This window comes from Lygodium microphyllum, chromosome 10 (assembly GCF_053477565.2).
Source record: "Lygodium microphyllum isolate KBCC chromosome 10, Lygodium_microphyllum_v1.1.10, whole genome shotgun sequence".
In the NCBI taxonomy this organism is placed as follows: domain Eukaryota; kingdom Viridiplantae; phylum Streptophyta; class Polypodiopsida; order Schizaeales; family Lygodiaceae; genus Lygodium; species Lygodium microphyllum.
The window spans coordinates 46,369,636-46,389,144 of NC_141144.1; positions in this window are offsets into that span (position 1 = coordinate 46,369,636).

The following is a 19,509-nucleotide window of genomic DNA, read 5'->3' on the forward strand; positions in this document are numbered from 1 at the left end:
CAATTTCTAACAATGAATTTTGTAATGAAACTTAAAATTACCTTATAAATATAAAAACAAAACCATATTCATCACTAGATGAGCTTGTTTAGTAAGTTGTTGGTGCCATTAAATTGGACCCTAAAGGCACAAAATAAGAATTGCGAAAACTAACATTAGAATGATTGGGTCCATGATGACCTCAAATGAGGATGCATCATGCTTTTATGTCATTAAACACGATATTACTATTTGGAACCCAATTACAATAATTGTTAAACCCCTTAGAAGAACAACAATGGAAAATTTGTGTTTTACACATTTGTAGCATGTCCAACTATGAAGAACTATGCAATTCTGTAATATTCCCGCTCAAAAATATTACTAAACTTGACTCCCTACATGTCGCGTAAAACCTATGTAAGGTTATCTCCCGCATTGTAATTACCGGCAGTTTAATTTGTACCCCGCACGTGCAAAAACGAGGCCTCCGCATTGTGAAATTGAGCGCGGGGGTTCAGGATTGCATAACTGCGGGGAAACACCCTTTTGGAAGGGGCAAATGGATAATGATGTAAAATTATGCAAATTTTTTTTCCTAAATATCCCTTCCCCCAGCCGATGCATGGCTGGAGGAGAGGGAGTAGGAAAGAGTATGGGGAGCTTGTTGAGGTGCTTGTCGTCGATTATTTTTCCCCTCTCCTCAATCATTATCTTTTTCCCCACGTGGTTCTGGGAAGGAGAATCTTCCTAGAAGCTTCTTGGAAGCTTCCAAAGGCAAGGCTTAAGGCCTTTTGCACATAGATTGACCCCGAGGGTAAAAATCCCAGCCTCCCTAGGCCTTGTGCATACATTTCATTCCCGGGGTTCATGACCCCAACTTCCAAGGGCCTGATCCCGTAAAGGAGAGAAAATTCACAAACCGCAAGCCTTCTCGTAAAGCTCCATTCCCACGGCTTCTAAGGGAGGGAGGGGGCTTCCATAAGTCCCATTCCCACAGCTTCTAAGGGAGGGAGGGGGCTTCCATAAGTCCCATTCCCATAGCTTCTAAGGCAGAGGGCTTCCATAAGTCCCATTCCCACAGCTTCTAAGGGAGGGAGGGGGCTTCCATAAGTCCCATTCCCACAGCTTCTAAAGGATAAGGCTTTGGGCCTTGTTCCTGCAGCCTTCCCGGTTTTAAAACCGGGCTCATAAAGCTCTTCCCCAAGAGCCTTCCCATAAGCCCCACAAGCTCCCGGGTTTTTCAAATATCCAAATTTTGGTGAAGGAATTTCTTGCATATGAGGGAGGGTACATCTTGAGGCTGTTTGGAGAATGCATAGAAGCAAGGGTAATCTGCAGAGTCTGTAATCACGCCTACGATGGCACCCAATAAGTCGCAAGGCACGCCTGTGGGAGGATCTTCCCCTAACATTCACGTGGACATCACCGTGGATCCACAAACCCAGGTTCTATGAATTTATTTTACACATAAAGAAATGTTTTGAAACACTTATGCATGTTTCTAATTCACCTAGTATAGGATAATGCATTTCTCGCTTATCATTAGTTCAAGTAATAGTGATACAAGTACATTTGATAAATTATCTCTTTGAACGATAGATAAGGAATGATGCATGTCACATGATTGGATCATTTGCATTTCCGGAGTTGTCTGTCTTAGGAGATTAGCTGCATATTGCTATTTTGGCACATTTCAAAGTGACGAGCCTAAAACACCTATTGCCTATCATTATAAGGTTGAAATTATTAAGTGCATTTTTTACTAGACATGGAAAGAATAAGCGTATGTTGCATTTTAGGCAATATCTTCATTGTAACGATTCATGAGGAAAAGTTGTTAACACTCGTAGGATGTTACCCAAAAAGAAATAGTGGAGCACGAAAATGATTCTATGGACTTGCATGTTGCATGTGCTTGCAAAATGGAATAAGCCAACACTAGTCCTACAATATGCACTTTGCATGAACTTCATTAACTATGTTATAGTTAGGAAAGGGTTGCATATTGCACATTTGTCATGCGTAAACTTCAACTCATTGAGTGGCATTTAGAAAGGATTGCATGGCTTATCAAAGCATGAAACTCGATTGCCTAGAAAAAAAGGTTGTAGGCATGATTCTTTGATGTAAGTCCTATGAAAATTATTCTGCAAATGATCATGCGTTTTGACTTTTAGCAAGAAAAGATAGGGTTATTGCGAATCTAGTGGTACGTAGAAGCAATGAATCGCATGTTTATGTGTATTGTGACATTTTGCGACTATTTTTCTCCTTTAGATCAAGTTTATCATTTCTAGGAAAGGTTCAAGACAAGTAGATCGAATTATCTAAATCACCTAACCCACAAGGGATTCGTATAGGCATGGCTAAGTTGAAACGATAAATACCCCAAGTGCTAACTAGGGTTTAGCACGTTAAGGATTCGATCTAGTTTTGCACTTGTTGCCAAGTCGAAATCCTCAAACCCAAAGGTCTTACCCACATTCACGCAATGTTGGGTCAATTGGACGCTCATGCAAATAATGATCTAGGGTTTCAACCCTAAGGATCATTCGATCGAATGCTAAAACTCGGATTGAGTTGGAATCCCTAGGACCGAACGTTGTCGGCCTAGTGAAAATTAGGATTGGATTGGGTAAGAAGACACCCTAAACCCTGCTTCTTATCTAAACATAACTCCTACTTCTTGTCTAAACATAACTCCTTGACCAAGAAATGCCGTTCAATGGGTGAAATGATCCCATGGAATAGATGCAACACTTGTGCAACAAGTTGCAACGTCGCATGGCCTTGTGGTTTGTTTACAAGAGAGCTTTGCCATTCCTTGGAATGAGGTTGGCAGGTTCTTGCACAAGTTTAGCTTGCAAGAGGATGAGTAGTCATCCTGTTACATCACCTTTCTTGGAGAAAACTGCCAAGTTAAAATAAGTTATGTATTTGCTTGGAAGCAAAGGATCAATCAAGTTAGAGTGTTAAGTTGGGTTAACAGGGTATGGCCCTAACCCAAGGACAAAAGGGTGGACAAATAAACCCTTGGGGATCTTGCCAAGTTGCAATTGATCCCGGATCGAATGTTGGATGCATTCGGAGATAAGGATTCACTCCTTAGCAGTTGGCCAAATAAACAACCATTGGATTGATTGTGCTTGTAATAGTTTAGGAGCACTGTTTGCATTGTTTGCTCAATGAACTAAGGATGGAAAGATAATTAATGCCTGAGGTTGAAGGCCTGAAGGGAGAGGCAGCATCAGTTACCCCTGACTATCTGCCTAACCCTAACCAAGGGGGTTGTTAGCCGTGCCAGGAATGTGGACTGAACCCGCCGCGTGAGGTCTCTCTACTGAGCGCTACTTGGAGCAGGAGGACTCTTGGGTGCCAGGGGGGCTCTGGCCGTAAATCCCTTGCCCTCCGGGCCCTGCACAAGAGGCCAACGTGACTCAGGATTGGATCTCGAGGCCCGCATACTAGTCTACGGGCGGAATCTTGGATTTGTAATCCCTGTGGATTGCTGGATAGCCTTTGGACCAATTATGGATTAGCCTATGGGCTGGACTATATGGATGTATTCCAAAGATAAGTAAGATAACCTGTTGAAAAGGAACTTGTTTGGCACTATTTTTCTATGTCAAGTGCTAAGATTACGTGAAGGAACCAGTGTTTAACTGACTAATTAAGGAAGCTGCTTTATGTGTGTCTAACTAAATGTGGTAGGTAATTAGACAACTAAAACAACCCTGAGGATAGTGCGGTGGATGTGGCCATGGGTCCGTCCTACGGATGGGTGGTCTTGGTTGGCCGGGAACTTTTCTCAAACGAAATGGACAGCAAGGATCTCTTCTAAAAGGAAATGAACAGCAAGGGCACTGACCTAGAGTTTAGATTACTAGAATTTCAATTTAAGCTGTTTTAGGGGAAGGGAATGGGATTATGCCTTATGCGCAGAGAGGTCAAACTTTGCATCCCTCTCATTTCCCATTCTCCTTGAACCAAGTGCAGCATGAATCTGCTTCGACCCTGACCTTTCTACGTAAAGTAGTTCACCTGGGGTTTGACGCTAGCTGTCGTTTTAGAAATTTGACCATTAGGGGAAACCCTATTTCAGGTTGGTCCTAAGTGGGAACGGCCGGCATACTTCCGCTACGTGACAGAATCGGGAAGTCCTAGATTGCAAACCGCGTAACATTCCGTGGGAGTGCCGAGCGGAGCCTTCTAGACTCTCTTCCTAATGGACTGTTAAGACGTGTCCTGAAAGGGAACATGTGGACATGTTACAAATTCTTATGGTGAAGAGTTTCCATTGTTTTCTTGGAACTTTATAGATATCAGGCAATGCTCTCCCGCATTCATTAGAAGTACTTGCTAGTGAACTTGCCTTTGTGATCATAATTTTTTCTTGGTAATTAATTTATAGTCATCTTGGCTCCCTATTCTTTTTGCATCAAATTGTAACATTGATGTGATATCAATGTTACCAATTTTGTGACTATAAGGAAAGAGGGAGCATACATGGTTAGACCACTTTGAAAAACCAATGGGAATATCAATGTCTCGTTCCTTTTTTATGCATCTATTCTTTCAAAAATGGAATTTATGCCCTCCCACATTTTCGATAGTGCATTTTTCCCGTATCTACACTCAAAATATAATTAAATATTTATTTCTCCCAATGTAGCCCATAGATTATACCCATCTTACAAGTTATTATACACTATGATGAAATTCTAAACTAATACATCTACAAGCCCATTTAAAGGTGCACGTACGTGCACATTTGATCTGCATTCTAGGTAATCATTTTGTAAAATATTACACAATAGAGTGGACATATTTTGAGAAAATATGAGAAAAAGAGAAACTATAATTTCAAATGAATTAAGTGATATAAAGATGGCTCTACTTACCTATGCGCTTCCACTATGAAGCTTGGATGGTGATCCAAATAGATGATAGGCAAAGAGCTTAAGGCTAGGAAGAACTCTGACTCAGTGAAAGATAGATTGATGATGGCTTGGAGGGGACTTCCTTTTATAGCCCATGAAGGTAGCATGATTGGCCTATCCAAGTGTATTATGGACCTTCCCTAGTCCACCCAAGACTATTCTAGGGGTTGTTGATAACTCCCATATCCTGTAAGTTGATGTGTTGTGCCTTAAGTTTTGACCAACATAACTACTATTTCTAATCTAAAGGTTAGATTCACAAAGGTCACCTTTTTGCCATCTAGTCACATAGACCTCATATAATATACAAGTCACAACCCAACTAGGGGCTCATGCATGGTTTCTTCTTATAATGAGGGGCATATCATTGTGTTTGCTGCGTACATGAAAAGGTGGAGTTTTGGTAATGGCAATGCAAATTTGATTGTCACATCTTAGGTATATTGGATCCTTTGATCTTCTCATGGTTTTTTTGAGGACAAAACACCAGCAAAAAAAACTTATATTTGGCTTGGTGTTGCACAAGTAGATGAGACTGCCAACCAACCTCCAGTATCATTCAATATCTACTAATGTTGATGTATCCTCAATGGATAACTTCACTTTGACCTCCATAGATGTAGCTATCTCTTTTTACCTGGTCATGCCAAATTATTTCAAGATCTTTCAAGCATACTTCATTTGAGGAATGAAGATTTATCCACATTTCAAATTTCAAATAATAGTACAACAAGCCTACATCTATCATTTCAAACTACTTAAAGCTTAAAGCCTTTTGAGTCTAATGGATTATATCTTTCATAGTCCCTTGAAATAGGAAGATCTTCCCCTAGGGAGTCCACCTATAAGAAATCATCTACATAATGTATGTTCCAAGGATATTAAGAAATACACTTTCTTTACATGATATAAGGCCTTAAAATGATCCATTTTACTTTACTAAATTTAAAAATATTTTTTAATTTATAATTAAAAAACCCCCTTTTGTAAATATAATCCTGTAAATTTTACTAAATATAATACCCTTTCTTTTAAACTCACATGGTATCTTACATATTCTATAAGGTAGATCCCCCGGGTATCATCCACATATAGGACAATCACTATAAACTTTTCATGATCCCTATAAACATATAAGTTAGCATCAAATGTAGATTTTTTATAAAATGCTAGCCAAAAAAGAATTTATTTATACACTGGTACCATGCTCTAGGGGCTTGTTTTAGCCCATACAATACTCTCTTTAGCTTACAAATTTTGTTATTAGAATGCAGAGCCACAAACCTCAATGACAGAGCCATGTACATCTCCTCTTAGAGGTCACCATTCAAGAATACCTATTTAACATGCACTTCGTAAATTAGCCACTTCTTATAAGCAACTAGTCCAAGTACTGTATGAATAGTGGTTATTCTAGCAATTGGATCAAAAGATTCTTAGAAATAAAATCCTTAAATTTGTGAAAATCTTGTGCAACTAATCTAGCTTTATACTTTTCTAAGCTTCCACCAACATTGTACTTTACCTTCTGGACCCACTTAGTGCCAATAATCTTTCCCTTGTCTACTTGATCCACTAGCTCCCAAGTATCATTCTTCATTATGGTGTCATACTCAGCTTGCATAGCTACTCTTCATGCTCAATTGTCAAGTGCTTTTTCCAATTTTATTTGCTCCTTTATTTATCTCATAATCTTAGCCATTAAAGCCATATTGACTATATGAGCAAAAGCATTTCTTTGATGCTCTATTCTTTGAGACCTACTTGATCCATTTGCCTTTTTCTCAATAGTGATAGGTATAGGATTATTGTGATCATAGAGCTACTTTACCCATTGTAGCAATGGTTGGTGTGATTGTAGGTTGATGATCTTTCTCCTCATCATTTGAAGATGATACTTCGTCCTCCTTGAGGGTAGGGATAGATCTTGGGAAAGGTTCTAGTGGAGTACTTTTTTACTAGATGATAAAGTGAAAGAACTTATATTCTCTCCTTCCACTATATGTGGTTGCTTCTTGAATAGCACATCAAGATCTTCTTTGCCTCTTGGTCATACTATTTGTAAGTCTTTTGCTCATCACTATAACCCAACAATATATATTTTGTGCTTTTTGGTTTTAACTTGTTACTCTTATACTTTGTAACATGTGCATAACATTCACATCCAAAAGTCTTGAAGTGCGAGATAGATGGTTTCTTACCAGTATAGACTTCATGAGGCATTTTGGTCTTAGAAGCCTTTGTATTACTACTCGCATTGAGAATGTGGACTACAAGATTAATTCTTCTATCTAAAATTGGTTATCCCTTGTCCTTAAGCATGTACCTTGCCCTTTTGACAATTCTACAATTTTAGCATTCAACAATGCCATTTCACTGATATGTACGAGGTGTTGACAATTGATACTTAATTCATTTGCTCTTGCAAAAGTATTCAAAGTCCTTTGAGGCCATCTATTCTAAACTTCTTCACACTTTTTCATGTTTCATTCGCAACAAGTTTAGACATTCTTTAAAATGATCAAAAGATTGAGCATTATCACAAATGAAGTACACCCACATCTTCCTATTATAGTTATCAACAACAATCAACATAAAATAAGATGATCCCCCCCCCCCCCCCCCCCCCCAAAGGCTTGTGTAAGTATCATACTACAAAAGTCAACATGTACCAACTCTAGAGGAGCCTTCTCTATATTCTTACTTTCTTGTGGAAATGCATATCTCTGTTGCTTTCCCATCATATAAGATTCATATGGTTCCTTCATTTCAGTTACTGTAGGTAGGTGAGAAACCATACCTTGCTTATGTATCTCATTTCACACTACAAAACCAATGTAACCAAATTTATCATACAAAAATTTACTTGTACCCGTGGTGTAAGAGCATTTAGCTCATATAGATTGTTTCTTGTTTATCCTTTTTTGATAACTTCTCCAATACTATTGATAATCTCTACATCTATCTTGATGGAACCTCACCTCATGGCGGCCAATATTAGTTATAGAAGCAAATGATAATATATTTCTCTTAATCTCCAAAACATACAACAATTTGAAAGGTTTTCTATTTCTAAATTTGAAATAAGAAAACAAATAGTACTTATGCCCTCAATAAGGCATTTTTCATTGTTCCCAACCATCACAGTGATAGATTCTTGTAGAGGCTTCATAGAATTGTATAGACCTTTCTTGTTGGTCATCTAATAGGAGGAAACACTATCTAGTACCCCCATGAGTCAATGGTAGATACTTCTTCACCAAGGAAAAAACTTCCTTAATAGTCACTATGAATAGCTCCAACTCTGCTTCAATTGTATTGGCTCTCTTCTTCCCTTTAGTCTTCAGGGTGCCATTCTTTTCATTTTCCTTCTTGATACAACAATTTACAATTGCAAGTCCTTTCTTCTTGTAGTAGAAGCGAACAATTTAAAGGAGTTTATTTTCTTCTCATATTTGCTGCGTATTATTTACTCCTTGCTCTTTTAAAAAAAAACTATGCCATGTAATTTTTTAAATTGTATTAGAGCCTAGGAGGCTTTAAGGGGTGAAGAATATGCAAGAGCAAGGGCTTTAACATAAAAACGGACATATCCAAAAGAGATATTGAAGTTGACCTATAATTCATCTTAACTTTGAATCTCTTTTAAGAGAAAAAAGAAAGTGAAAGAGCTAAATGATAGAGAAGACACAAGGCTAGATATAAGAGCACATATATTAGAGTCATCATGTTGGTGAGCTGTCATGGAGAGATGCTATATTATATGTTTCTTCTTCTCAAAGGAAAAAACATAATGCACACTTTATTTTTCTCAATAATATGGTTATATTTCTCCTTCTTATTCTTATTATTGTTATTATAACTATTCTTTTTATGAATACAAAGGCCTTTTCCTTTTCTTTTGTGTTCTTCTTCTCAATAACACCACCATGCAATGGTAAAATGAATCTTCAAGGGAATTCCTCTTTTTCAACAATGAGATAAGTGTTATTTTTCTTCATCCTTTGAGGAACATAACAACCTAATATATTTTTTGTATTCTCTTAAGAATACATCGAACGAAGAGAGTGGGACCATTATTTAAAAATGAGATGCATAACTATGATACTATGTGGTTTTGTCTAGTAGTTGAAAACTTAGAAGATATTTGATATTTTTTGTATCTTACTTAAATGCCCATGTGACTAATTTGTCACTGTTCATGCTAAATTTACATTGTCTATGGTGGTTGTCTATCATGAAATGGAAAGAGGATTTGTACCTTGGTATGAATGCATAGTGACAAGACTAGTTCCTAGCCAAGTGACCATTTTACGGACCTTGGATAAGTGGGGAGAGAGAGAGAGAGAGAGAGAGAGAGAGAGAGAGAGAGAGAGAGAGAGAGAGAGAGAGAGAATAAGTGTGAAATCAAACCATGTAACCCTCCACGATTTGCATCATCGATTCTAGGCATGAGTCACTGCCCTCAGTCTACCTTATTCAATGGGGAAAAAAGGCATATTGTGCATGCACATAATTAAGGGGGGAAAAGGCAAGGACTAGAAGACATGATGATGCTTTATGCATGTATTAGAGGAACGATCTAGAATCTTTTGGACTAATGTGGACTATTCTAAATAAGATAAATAGGCTATCTCTTATTGTTCATGAGAAGCATACTTTGATCTACCTTAAATCTATAGGAGATTATTGCTCTTGGCTGTCCCAAATAGAGGGATTTTGTGGACTCTTTTGAGATTTTTTCTATTCCACTACTATAGTAGATTAAAAAAAGATATTCTTAATTGAAATGGGGGCTTTTCAATGCTTTAGAACAATGAATTATTGGTTTATGTGGGCTAATTAGCTATTCTAATACAAGTTTGGGCTTCATTTTGAGCCTCATACCAGTTGTTTGATGCTTGATCTAGTGTGTGGTAGACATTACATAGGGACTAAATTCAATGAATTTTTTGTTGAGTCAAAGAGTCAGATCTATAGTGTTTATGTGCTTGTATATGTTGTATTGTACAGGGATAGAGCTCAAGATCATAAATTTGATATATATTCTATAGTTGGGTTTCATCTATCTCTTGGATTGTCAATCACCGTCCATTTGCTTCCCTTATAGTAACAATAAACATATTTTTCTCAAACATCACATTTGATCCTCTATTCATAATTTCACATCAATTATAGGAAAGTCCTATTGGATTCATTTTTAGAAGATATTGCATATCACCATGTAATCTTCATTCCCACCAATTGGGAAACTCCTCTTGGATTTATTTTTGAGTGAACAAGGAATATCCAAATCTCCCTTGAGTTGCTCCACTATTTAAGCCAATAAAGGCCATCTTTTTCATACTATCATCATGTATGATTGTTGTAATTGAATTCTTTCTTTAACTTCCCAACCCTTTGTGTTACTATGTTCTTCTCCCTTTAGCTTTATGATTGTGGAGAATTTCTTCATGTTAGCCAGCATTGTCCATCCTTGTGTGATGCTGCTAGCTTATTACTTTAGTTTCCCAACCATCCTTTGTGTTATAATCAAAGTCTCCCTATAGCTTTGTACATGTGGAGTATTTTCTTCATGTTGGACAATATCATCACTCCCAATGTCTTTCTTAAAAATGACTTGTTAATCTTTGATCAAGGGATATCCAATCATTGCTAGCTTACTCTTCACCAATAATCTTATTAAATAGGGCTCCATATTGGGCCCACCATTAGGGATGCATCCTTATGAAGCCCTCTTGTTTGTACCAATCAACAACCAAAGCCCAAAAGCATTTATTGAAACCTAAAATCCCAATAAGTGCAATCCAAAGTGCTATAATGAAACTATTGATGACCATCATTCAATAGGTAAGATTACCTCTTCATTAGTAACACGTGTGGTTTTTCCTACAATTGTAAAAAGAGGAGCACCCATCTCAGTTCAAATCCCAATCCCAAGAAAGGAGAAGTTTTCTATGAAAGACCATACTTCATGCTTTGAAGTAGAAGCTAGACTACAATGAGCACTCAATCACTATTTGATTTATGCTATTATGCTTAATCCTTTTTGCATTTATATATATGCAATGTTTAAGATCTATCATAGCCTTTTAATTTCTTCAAGGTAACTTTTCTCAATGGCAAAGATGTCCCAAACTTATAGGCATGGTAGCAACAATTTCATTTCCAACAAGCATTGTGAGACTTCACAACTAATCGACCTTAGAAGGACTCCCTCTAATCACCCTTCTAATCAACCCAACCAACTAACTTCCAACTCATCTTAGAGTTTCCTCTCGCAATCAACCCATTCAACTTAATTCATTGAATCCAACTAGTCTCAAAGATCCCTCCAAAATGAGCCTAGCCAATCCATTGATGCACAAGTCATAAATCATCAAAATTCTAACCATCATGTAAAAACGTGTGCTCAAAATTGGACAAAACAAGACATGGCTGAGGTATTGCCAACACATGAGAACAAATTGTCCTTAGAAATTTCTTATTGCAGTGTGTTACAAGCATAAAAGCTATTGCAGATTGGGAGATAGGAAGAAAATACAAGAAGCTTAAGGTTCCACCTACCATGATGAGTGTGACCAAGAGACTTCGCTACTAGATTGGTGTTGAAATAAACATGAGACATGACATGGAGTCTCAATCATTTATATCAAGATAAAGGTTATAGAGATATATCACACAAGATATACTTTATTTAATGAAGGTATTCCAGGCAACTCATGGTATGGTATTTTTCATAAATAGCATCTGAAGCTTGTTTTGTGTGTTTGTGAACCAATGGAGCATGCAAGGGGTATTAGTTGTTAGAACCTCTATGAGAAGCACAACTACCCTCTAACTAACATATAAAATGCAAATGAGATGAGGTTTCAGGGCTCACAAGCTAAGGGCATGAGAGTTCTTACATGCTAAGAAATAAGGCCTTTATATGGATTAATCACCAACCCAAGGGAATGGATGATAATCTTGTGTTGTGTGAATGTTGATAATCAAGTGATTCCTAGCTACTACATTTTCAAAGGACAAAGAGTTGGGGTTAACTACATGAAATATTATTAGGAGGGAGCTATCATGGCCATGCAAAAGAAGGCATGGATGTCAAGTGAATTGATTATTGGCTAGACCACTTCTATTATGTCCTTTGAGGAAGTGTGAGATTTGAAAATAGACACTTGCCAATACTTGATGGACATGGCAGTCATGTATCCATAAATGTGGTTGAAAAGGAGTCTGAATGAGGCATAGAGCTAGTGACATTGTCAATCCACACATTACACAAGCTTCAACCCCTAGATGTTATAGCCTCTAAGTCATTAGAAGCACACTCTATAAAAGAGAGAGTAGTATGACAACATCAAACAAAAAATAGTTATGCTTCAAAAGCTCATTAGGTGAGCATAGTTGTTACATTTTTCAATGATCATTTGCTTTGGTCCTTTAGATACAAAGGATGATATGGTTGTGGTTGCTTTAGCTACATCCAATGTGGCCAAAGTTCTATAGCAAGAACATGAGTTTGAGACTCAGATGTAAAAAGTAACTCACAAGAGAGAGTCCAAATAGACATGACTAAAAATACATGACTCTTGATGCTTCTAATGAGTTGAAAAAATGAGCTCGAACCAAATGGATTTAATCTTCATCTAGATTACCAAAATCATCTAGAGGTGTAATGTGTCCACTTGTTCACTTGTAGGACACATCTTAGCAGCCCATCGGGAAGAGAGTCCAGAAAGCGCCGCCTGGCACTCCCACGGAATGTCACAGGGTTTGCGATTTAGGTCTTCCCGAGTCTGCCACAAAGTAGAAGCATTCTGGCCGTTCCCACTTAGGACTGACCTGAATCAGGGTTTTCCTAGTGGTTAAATTTTTAGAAAGTAACTAGCGTCGAACCCCACATGAACTACTTTACGCACAAACGTCAGGGTCAAAGCGGATTCATGCTGCACTTGGTTCAAGGAGAATGGAAGACGAGAGGGATGCAAAGCTTGACCTCTTTGCCCGTAAGGCATAGTCCCATTCCGTTCCCCTAAAACAACATAAATCGGGACTCTAGTACTCTAAATTCTAGGTCATCGTTCCTTCTGTCAAATTCCTTCGAGAAAAGTTCCCGGCCAACCGGGACCACCCATCCGTAGGACGGACCCATGGCCACATCCACCGCACTTTCCTCAGGGTTGCTTTATTTGTCTAATTATCTACCACATTTAGTTTGATAAGAAAAAACAGCTTCCTTAATTAGCCAATTAATCACCGATTCCTTCATGTGACTTAAGCACTGACATAGAAAACAATGTCAAGCAAGTTCCTTTTCAACAATTGATCTTATTTATCAGTCTTTGGAATACATCATATGATTCCATCTCGAAGCCTCTTCCATAATCCACCTGAAGGCATTCCATAATCTTCCCGCGAAGGCTATTCCAGCAATCCTCAGGGATCGCTATTCCAAGTTTCTGCCCGTAGACTAGTATGCGGACCTAGAGATCCAATCTAGAGTCATGTCGGCCTCTTGTGCAGGACCCGAAGGCAAGGGATTTATGACCACAGCCCCCCTGGCACCCAAGCGTCCTCTTGCTCCAAGTAGCACCCACGGAGAGACCTCTCGCGGCGCGTTCGGTCCACATACCCGGTGCGGCTAACAACCCCCTTGGTTAGGGTTAGGTATATAGTCGGGGGTAACTGATGCTACCTCTCCCTCCTCTAGGCCTTCAACCTAAAGCATTAATTATTTTTCCCGCTTTAGTTCATTGAGCAAAGAAGTACGAACAGTGCTCCTAACTGTACAAACACAATCAATCTAGTGGTCGTTTGTTTGGCCAACTGCTAAGGTGTGAATCCTTCTCTCCAAATGCATCCAACATTCAACTCCAAGATCAATTTGCGACTTGGCAAGATCCCCACGGGTTTTATTGCTCGATTACCCTTTTATCATTGGGTTAGGATTTATACCCTGTTAACCCAAATTAACAAACACCTTTGGTTCCTTAAACTAAGACAGCAAATCTTGGGCAATCGTGTCGCCCTAACTTGACTGGTCAATTGCTCGTTACCCTAACTTGGCAACTTAGTAGTAGGATGACTACTCATCCTCTTGCAAATTAAAGTTGTACTTGGAACCTGCCAACCTTGTTCCAAGGAGTGGCAAATCTATCTTGTGATTTAAACACAAAGCCATGCGACGTTGCAACTTGTCGCATGAGACAAGTGTCGCACCTAACTTGTGGAATCATTTCTCCCATCAAATGGAGTTCCTTGGTCAAGAAATACGTTTGGTCAAGATGTAGGGTTTTTGGGATGTCCTCTTGACTCAACCCATCCCTAATCTTACTAGGCCTGACAACGTTTGGCCCTAGGGTTTCTAATTCCATATAGAGGTCTAGTCTTTGGCTAGTTGATCCTTAGGGTAAAACCCTAGATCGTTCTTGCATAGGCGTTCAGCTAACCCTAGCATTCTATGAATGTGGATAGGATCTTTGGGATTGAAAGTCTTGGCTTGGCATCCCACACTACAAGATATAGGCTTTATAAATGTTAAAAGTGAAGAAAATACAAATAACAAAATTTGCTCCCGTCGTCGCAAAAAGCGTTGTTATTGGCAACGCCATAGAACAGTCGGTACCACCGTCGCTATTAGCATCGGTATTGGTGTCGATATCAGCGTCACATATACGACGTTGATACCGACACCAATACCAATGCTGATAGTGATGGTTTGCGATGTACATAACGACGTGAGCAATAAAATTTGCGATGCTAATAGAAATGGTAACAGGAAAAGAACAAATTTTGTGGCATGGCAGCTTGCATACAAAAACAGTGTATACTGAAATCATAACACTGATACATGAAATAAATATATGATCGCATAATAAGCGATTGGTACAATCATGACAAGATATCACTAATACATAGAAAATGTCTACATAGATTAGGCGACTCAAAAATAAAGGTGTGTGAGCTCCAGGGATCCAAGGGCGAGCTACATATCCTCGCCCTCCAAAGGCTCGTCCCACCACAAAGGAGCATCGAACGGACTCTACAGATAAAGAAACAACAAATCAGTCCACCATACAATAATGCATTCTAATTAAGCATGGTAACTATAGACAAGAAAGATGAGTGACTTACAGGGCCGCCACGTCTATACAATTGGTTGATCAATGAAGTGAGACCGTGCCTCTTTGCATATCAAGTCTCAAGGCCAGTCGAATCGCGATTTGTAATGGAGTGTTGCAAAGAAAACAAAATGCTACTTGTCAGTACAAACATGATTGTCCGTACAGAGAATATTGTAAAAAAAAAACAAGCAAAACAAAAGAAATTTTTACAAAGTCCTCCAAATATGTCCTGTGGCCGCCACTCCCAAGATGATGGACCACTCCGACCTCGAGTTGTGCCCTCGCTGCCTCGCACTGCTGACTCCAACGTCTTGGAGAGTCTCTAGCCTCCTCCCTCAGTCGGCACCAGTCGTCTGCATCTAACCACTTGGGCTTTGCAGCCCCACTCTTGATTGCCTTGCGTGCATCGGATAGTCTGTGTGACATATATGCACGTATGCAATCCATCATCCAGCCCGTAGAGAATCTATCTACTGAGGTTGGGACAGGAAACTCCTTGTGCAAGGATGCTACTATGTAGTCCTTGCTCCCCTCCAGTATGTTCTTCCAATGATCCAAGACGTTGTGCCGAAAAACTTGTTGGCACAACTCCCTCATGCGAGCCATCACCCTCCTCCCCTCATTATTCATGATGATGGCTCCTGACCTACCATTGACTAGATATCCATATCCCCCTAGAGTCTACCTAAGATGGGTCCTCTCCCATCTGCATCCACGCTCCTGGGCATATCCAGGAGAACCCTGTGCATCCGGTGTACTGATCGGGTAATATCTCTTGGAGTGGCACCCATAGGGGTGCCACCTGTTGACGGCTGAGCAAAAGCCGGAGTAACTGAAGTAGACGTCCCCACAGGTGTGACAAATCCCTGAGGTGACGCAACTCCAGCTGAATGATGAGACGGAGACACCACGTTCGTGCCTCTAGAGCATCCACCTGAGCCTGAGCCACGCTCCTTGGAAGGGCCACGAGAGCGAGGAGTCACACCTGTATCCCATATCGTCCTCGGGATCACTGCATCCGTATCTCTGCAGTACCCCCTGACCCCGAAGCAATCCCTCCCTCCAGCCCAATTCTGGAGCATCGAGCTCGTCTGCTCGAAGCTGAAGCATCCGATCACGTTAAAGTAGATCTATCAGAGCTCCTTGACGAAGACCGAGACATTTTGCCATCTCTCTGAATCTCGCGATCTGGTTTAGAGACATGCGTGTGAAGATATCCTGTAACTTCTTATCGCTCATTCATCGACTCATCCTGAAAATGTCACCTGCACAGACAAAAAATGATGTTAGAATAATCAATTTACATCATACAAATCATAGTAATATAAATTCTTTAAAAAAAATCTCACTTAAAATGCATATCTTATGCACCCTTATAAGCGATTGGTCAATGAATTGAGTAAGTGAATGCTCCAAGTATGAAGTATCCTATGGTCCCATGTCAATCTCTTGACACAACTCTGCATACACTAGAAGGTTGATAGACATGTCACCACAAAAGGTTGAGTCCAGCTCGTTCTCAAAGAATTCTTGGACTCCTGTATTTCCATCATTGTTAGTCAATGCTGGCTCCAAGCTTTCGACGGCCTCCACCCCTTGCAATATCGACTCCTCTATTTACATATTATCTTCATCTATGCTCAGAATATCTCTTCGATCATATACTCTCGCACTTCGGGGAGTTGAAGGTAACACATACCACCATCGAGGTTGTCAGGGGTTTGGATAGAAGATTACCTATTCACAAACACGTACAAGAGAGTTTAAACCATTGTGACATAAACCATGTCGTAATACAATTAGCAAACAAACGAGTCCGTGTACCTGTTCACAATGGGCTGGCAATACAAAGGTGTCGTGAAAATTTGTCCATTTTTTTTCGGAATCTATTTTGAGAAATCCAGATGGACCTCGTCGAACTGTTGCTCCAGCTCCTCCAAGTACCACTTTGAACCATTGCACATTGAATAGTATCATGGAGAAGCTACGGTAATCCACTGTAATAATACTTTGCAAGTTCCCAAAATACTCCATCTCATCTACAACCGTGTTTGGATCCGTTGTTCGTCTCTGGCTATCTTGCTCGAACCTTGTCATGATACCATAGTCCATTGTGGAGTACATTTTGTCAATACGCTCCACGCGAAAATGCCGTCCGCGCGACCACGTTGCACTATATATTTTGTACTGTACATTGAAACACTCAAATTAGATGTCGCATATAAAATTTAGATACGATAAATTCTAAACCTCTCATCACCTTTGGACTACATCCCCTCAAGAATTCCCACTCCTCCATTGAGACCTCTGTCCCTTCGCGAGACGCTTCGGTCAAAGCTCCATGCAACCATCATGTTGACATGAACCGCGGCATCTCCTCCAGGCCTTTGGGATATCGAATCGGTTGATGATGCATACTAGGTCAGAATTCAGCTTGCGCTTCCTCTCAATCTTGCCTAGCAATCTAATAGTTGGCGAGCCACGTCTCCATACAAACATGGTGCAATATACAAAAGCGATTCACCTTCTCCTCCATTGAGGCATCCATTCTTTTTTCTACCCCATTTCCAATCACCACATCTCCAGTCAGTCTATCATCATCCTTCAACAACCATAGCATTTTGTTTTCTGGATCCACTGTTGGTAGCCATTGTGAAATATGCACTAGCGCCTCAAACACCAACCAACCTTCAGCCATGCTACCTTCTGGCGGAGCTCGTTGTCACACAAAGCCTTTCAAGGTTTTCATGAAGCGCTCCAAGAACAACATCCATCGCGTATGGACAAGTCCAACAATCTCCACTTCATCTACAAGATTCATAAGAAGGTGGATTTGTATGGTGAGCATACTGGTGGGCAGGTATTTCTCAAAGAGACAGACCGTCTCCACTGCTCCCCGCCTCGTGGATTCAATAGAGGACGTCTTAATCTCCTTCTGTGAGATCCATTGCACCAAATTCGACAACCTGTAAATGGCCCTGCGTATTTCTGGAGTAAGACATCCTACGATCACGATCGGTAGTACAAACTGCCACAAATGAGAAGCATTATGACTAATGGCTACACTCCAAATAGAAAAATGCGCACGCCAATTACAATCTATTCTTAGTACAAACCTAACATATCTTATGCCAGTTGTGGGATTTTAGCCTTGATAATTGGTCGTCTTTAGAAAATGCAGACCTGAGAGAACGTATCATACTCGTAGGAGTGCACATAGACTTGATTACTTGCTTCACAATGCGCTCTTCTTTAGTGGACAAAACCCAAGGAGCGCGAGGAATCTGCACGTGACTATTAGCACTCGACTGCAGTCAAAGCGCCTCTAGCTTATCTACCGCCTTCAAATCCATTCGTGCCCCTATAGTGTCTCTCTTTCCTGTGATGTGATCCCATAGCAAGCTGCCCACATTCTTGAAAATATACATGGGATCCAACAAGTGGTTGACCTGTAAGTGGGTCCAATATGGCAACTTGTAGAAAACTGAGAACCGCCGCATTTCGTTTTGATGTGATTCCACGTGGACCATTTTCAGCTCGTACCAGCTTGCGGCGTTCATACGTGTTGGAGATCGTCCGAGGAAACCTTTCCTAAGTTCATGATCCTCTAGCAAGAAAGCAACGTATCCTTGATATACCATTTTCTTCATGGTTCGTGACCTTCGGGAGTCTAAATGTGGCCCACACAATGGACATGCATGATAACCTGAGGTAACCAGACCTGTTCCAACACCACGACCCAGTGAATACTTGCTTGAACGAGATAAGATATAGATATTACCAATGAGAATGGAGGCCTGTTCACCTGAGCACTCTCCGAATCCTGGAAAGTCATGCATTGTCCACATGATAATAGCTCGAATATTGGCTCACTGCCAACCATCGCACCTGCTCATGTCTTGCACGATGACTCCCTCCTCCCACAAAATCTTAAGCTCATCCACTAATGGAAGAAGATACACGTCCATATTTTTGACTTTGTAGCGGCCGAGGATGAGTAAGCTAAGGATGATATGTCCTTTCTTCGTAGAAAGCCATGGATGAATATGGTAGTTGACAAGGACTATAGGCCACACAGTGTAAGAAGTTGAGTGCCGACCGAATGGATTCACGCCATCCATTGCAAGACCGAGCCGAAGATTCCTTGGCTCTCGGGCAAAGCCTGGGAAGGTAGAGTCAATGTGGCTCCATGCGCGTGAATCCACTGATATTCATTGAACTCCATCCGTGGACCTATTCTGCGCATGCCACATTGTCAAGCTCGCCATGTCGGACGTACGAAACATGTGGTTTATTCGGGGGATAAGCGAAAAGTATCTAAGAACTTTTTGAGGGATGGTTTGCCCTTGCAAGTCCTATCGATACTTGTGAGCACCACACTTTGGACATGTCTCCATAGTCTCGTATTCTCCTCGAAATAAAATGTAATCGTTGATACATGTATGGATGTTATTGTAGTCCAT